General features: G+C 42.4%; 1 pseudogene; it reads right to left on the minus strand.

The window, feature by feature from the left end:
• Positions 1–3,296: 3,296 nt before the first annotated feature.
• Positions 3,297–4,973, minus strand: LOC147022847 (uncharacterized; annotated as a pseudogene).
• Between the last annotated feature and the right edge of the window lie 478 nt (positions 4,974–5,451).

The raw sequence follows: 5,451 nt of genomic DNA on the forward strand, positions 1-5,451 counted from the left end.
AAAAAAATATCCGGAGGAATTCCTGTTTTATTAGTCACTAGCAAATACAACCCATTGCTTCGTTGACGGGGATGTTAAGAGGGGGGGGGGGAGTAGGAAAAAAAACAAAAATAAAAAGGTGAGGGGTGAAGGTGAGGTTAGCAAAGAGAATAATACTGTATGTTATGCTTAATGACCAAACACAAAAACAAAACTCGTGTCAGAACAGCTGTACAAACAACGACACAACAGAGTTTGTAAGGTAATCCGCTGGCACATCTGCAAAAATTTTGATATCCCACTTCCAGAAGATTCATGGGAACATGAACCAAAATCAATCGCTGAAAACAAGGAAGTTCCTACCGCTCACACACGACCTAATGATCCCATCGAGCGTGAACATCGAAAACAAAGCAATGCAGCCAGATATCATACTTTGGTACAAAAAAAAGAGAAGATGACGTTACAAATTGCGGGGTTAATACCAGTGATTTTGGACTAAACAATGCAGAAATCAAGAAAATGACGAAATATCAAGACCTCAAGAATGAAGTGAAAATATCCTGGAAGCTGAAGAATGCCAAAGTTATACAAGTGATAGTTGTAGCTACGGAAATGATGACGAAGAACCTCACAGAGATATTAAAAACCATCCCTGGGAATATTATTACAAACGAACTACAGTTGGAAGTTGTCCGGGGCTCAGGGACGATCCTGATGAGAGCCCTCGACACAAAACTTTGAGAACAGAGAACTTCACAGCTTGGTCCATGAATCGTGACCCCTTACCGGAATAAAGGTGGATGTTTTGATGGTCTCCGTTTCACCTCCTGAAACCCCACCCACGTGGAGATAGCAGGCAACAACAGCAATTTGTATGTACACACACACACACACACACACACACACACACACACACACACACACACACACACACACACACACACACACACACACACACACTTGGATACTGTGAGACCTGGGGCGGGATCATATACAGTATAACCCACGCTATCTACCTGACAAAAGTCTTTCCGCATGCTCGTACATGCAGCGACCTTTGCACCCCTCCAGTCGGCTCACTCCAAATCTTATTCATACATGCTACAGTCCCCTCAATGGAGGGGGGGTGGGGAGCAAGGGGAGGAGGGAGGGAAGAGGGAAGGGGTCAGAGAGAGAGATAGGGAGGGGTAGGGTTGGGAGGGAGAGAGAGGGTGGAATAGAGGTGGGAGGGGGAGAGAGGGGAGGGGGAAGAGAGGAGGGGGATGGGTGAGGGAGGGAGGAGGTGAGGAAGTGAGAGGGGTGAGGGATTCCGGCAGATGTGTCGCCCAGTTTAATGTCCATCCAAGAGACGGTACACACATTGATGAATCACCTTGTGAAACACCATGATGATAGTTTTAGCTGGGTCAGGATTCAAACCCAGGCGACACAGAGCAGGTATCCGTATCTCTCGGCTTTACTGCTGTGATGTGGCAATTCACAACTGCAAACATTTTTTACTCATTGTGATCATATAATTTATTTTGCCTTCTTTCCTCCAGTATCGAACCGCAGTATCGCCATTGAAACTTGAAGAATGCACGCCAAGTGGCGACACTTAAGCACTCCGCAAAACAGTTGAAGTAACTTTTAAAAACGAAACGTTTAATTTTTATTATTTCTATTTAATCTACGCCAAAATGATGGGTCGTATTATGGAAGAACCTCCAAAAAGGGAAATGTCGTGGAAAATAAAATTTCATATTTTCAGCGAGCCAGCTACCTCCTGTTGCACCGCAGAACAACACGTGGTCAATGCAGGTGAATGGCCCTGACCGTTGTTCAAGTTGATCAACATACAGTATTCATTGAGAGTGCGAATATTTTAAAGCACTCAAGTTAGCACTCCATTGAAATGGTTGGTAAAGAACGGCTGGATTGGCAAGCAATTATATACCTCCTGGAGGTACCCAAACAATGTCCGAATTAGCCAAATGAACACTTTTCTCCACAGTCAGATCTGCTGCTGAGTTCAAATCTGGAGATTAAATTTCGTAATTCAGTTTACTTTAAGAGATTCTCGAGGTTATGGCATGTGCGGAAATGAAATACAGCCATGAACACTGGCGTCTTTGAGTATTTATAAGCATTGCAATGTACCCAGCGATTTGTAGCTATGATGAACAGGCATTCAATGATATTGGTGAGGAAAGTGAAAAAACGTTATCGTTACGAAATTGTGGTGGCCTGTTCCAAGTCAAGGCATGGTTGAACAAGGCAAACAGCATGGCTGCTTCAGACCCCAGTGAGGAAACCCACGATAATACGCCTTGAGACCCCAGGCAGCGAGATGGCCGCGGATCATGTGATAAAGGATATAATTATATCAGGCTGTTGATTATCTTCAAAAGGGTGTTTTAATTAACCCAACACCCAATTTTGACTCCTGCAGTTCCTTGGAGTTCCGTTAGTGTGCATGCAAAGTTTAAGGCTACTAGATTTCATGGTTTTGGAGTTATGGAGGAGACACACTGACAAACACACACACATTGACATTTATTAGTGAAGATTACCTCTTGGGCATTGGAAAGGTGTAAAAACAGCAGCTTGAGCATCGTTCCATCATATCTTGCCATTTTTCCATGGACATCTCAGAATTATGATCATAGCATATTAATAATAATAATAATAATAATAGTGCAGGGTTTCAAGATAATAACTAGAAGGGCACTCGCTAGAGCGCATACCTCTGCTCCGTAATGCCTGAACCACGAGAACATATCGGGCCCATCACATTTTTGAGATATCGTGTGACATTTCGTTTTTGGCCTTCTCTCTCAATGGTGAAGAATCACAACAAAACTGGAAGGGCACTCGGTCGAGCCCATACCTCCACCACGCAGTGCCTGATTCATGAGAACATATCTGGCCCAATACATTTTTGAAATATCATGCTATATATCGTTTTTGAGCCCTATCTCTCAATGGCGAATAATCACTTAAAAATTTATCAGATCCGAATCCGGATCCATATCTTCACTACTCCTGGCTCTCGGAAGGAGTTCGTGGCCATCGCAAAAGTACAAAGTCACGCATGATTTTATTGTTGTACATACCAAGACCTTTCAAAAAAATTTGGGTGACAAGCCCAAATCTGTATAGATTTTGCTACAGAGGGTGCTTTTCAAAATGGGAACCATTCAAAATCGCAGTTGTCCATATATCAGTCATCAAAACACATAGATGCTTGATGTTGGTGGCTATACTCATGCATTTAAGCCCAAGGAATCCAATTATAAGAGTATAATAATACAGTGGTTTATTTGGTTGAGTTATCATGTAACCTTAAATCTCTGGGAACTAGGTTTGTCCTGGAAAAGAATGCAGACTGTCATGCTCAGACACATTAGCACCTTCATGATCCCTGTGTCAACGGCTGCTGATGTGAATTCTCCAGGATGAAAATGAGCTGGTAGTGCAACATCCTGCCTATTCTGCTGTGCAGTGTAGGTTGCAATGTCATATTGATATCGTCGCAGTTCTCCGTAGCTTAGCGCAAGCCCTTGACGATTCAAGATATTGGTGATGATTTTCCCTCCATGCCCGAGACTGAGCTGATTCAGTATTCATTGCATGCATTGGCGTTCTACTTCTGCCACAATGATGTACATCATAAATAGTCTGAAACAGAGCTTGGATCTTCCTGCAACGTTGAGAAGAGAGGCAACCATCAGCAGTCTGTTTGGAATCATTGTTATTACGATCCTCACTATTCTCTGTTTCACATGCATCGTCATCTAACTCTTCATCATCAACATCTTCTGCTGTTGGATCTGTTTCCGTCATTACAGCCTCAGCTGCCTTGAGGTATGTCTCGGGGTTGAAATTGTATAAATATCCTAAAAACCTAAGTATCGGTTCTGGCATTCTCATACTGGAGCATGCATGTTTTAGATCTTGAGCATCACAGAATCTATCATCTCGGTTAAAATCATGACTATCAAGACTTTGCCGTAGCACACTGGCACAAACCTGTACAGGATCAATGGAGCGAATACGCTCTGCCAAAACATCTGCTCTATTACATGGCACACTATTAACCATCAGACTTTCGCAACTGGTCAGGATATGTAAAATCAATGCTACTACCAAAGTGTCTAAGAAATATATATCTTCACAACTCTATTGCGAAATTGATGCTCGTCCTCCACAAGTCTATTCAATCGGTCTCTGAGTATACTTAGTTCATAGCCATTGCCACTTTTCAGTCCCTCTTCTAACTCAGAAACTATATCACTCGATGCACGTTGCTTGGGGTTCAGCTTTGGTGTATCGCCAGTTGAACGTTGAGCATTCTCAAACTTTTGGATGTATGATGTCATGCACTGTTTGTGATAATACAAGTCGGCTCCAAAAACTGCATGCTCATCCTGGAGGTCACACATTCGACTGAAAATGTCATCCTGGATGAAGTTTTCTGCTTGTAAAAGTAAAGTAGCACGGTTCGACTCAGATATACGATATTTCGTGAAGTCCCGTTTGTGTGACTTCTTGTTACAAATGATTCAGTTCATTGAGTAGTTGACACTATATGCATCGGTAGGATTTGGAGATGAACGTACAGCGGAGTGAGCATGAGTCGCAACCCCATGTGGACTGTCAGATTCTTCTGAGGATAGCGATGCTTTCTGTGATTTCCCTCCTTCCTGGATGCGTCTGACCAGATTCGCATTGGTGTACTTCTTGTAGCACTGGTTGGAAACATGATAATAGAAGAAGTCACTCTCGGCTGGCATCAACTTTATGCGTTTTGTTAGAGTCGTTTCGTATGTCACTAGCTTCCCTTATTCGTTTACACCCGTTGAGTGTGCTGATCAGTTTTCCCTGCGTTGGCTCTTGACAAATTACACACTTTGTCCGGTCAAAATCACCAACTCCTGTCCCGGAAAGCTGTACAAATTCCATTGCCGATTGTGGATTAGGGCTTGTATTTGGTCTTGTATTAGTGCTTGTCTTCAGAATTTATCTGAAATAAAAGAGAAGTCGATTACAGTGAGTTGATTTGTTAAATGAAGATCTTTAAACGTAATGATTACAGAAAGCAGCAAATCTTCAATTTTGTAATGGACACCATATACTCCTGGCTCTCGGGGGAATTCGTGGCCATCGCAAATGTACAAAGTCACCCATGATTTTGGTGATAATAGTTGTGGGCGTCACGTTGGATATATAGGTTACCTGAATATACTCAAGATTTTTTCTGGTCTCAGTGAACCACTGTATTATTATACCACTGTATTATTATAATCTTATAATTGGATTCCTTGGGCTTAAATGCATGAGTATAGCCCACAACATCAAGCGTCTATGTGTTTTGATGACTGATATATGGACAACTGCGATTTTGAATGGTGGCCATTTTGAAATTCAAGATGGCTGCCACAAACGAAGGAGCCAATGTAATTGTTATTGGTCCTATTGAGTTCCTTG

The sequence above is a fragment of the Eptatretus burgeri genome, chromosome 7 (genome assembly GCF_056783735.1).
Source record: "Eptatretus burgeri isolate ZD-2024b chromosome 7, Ebu_testis_v1, whole genome shotgun sequence".
Taxonomy (NCBI): Eukaryota; Metazoa; Chordata; class Myxini; order Myxiniformes; family Myxinidae; genus Eptatretus; species Eptatretus burgeri.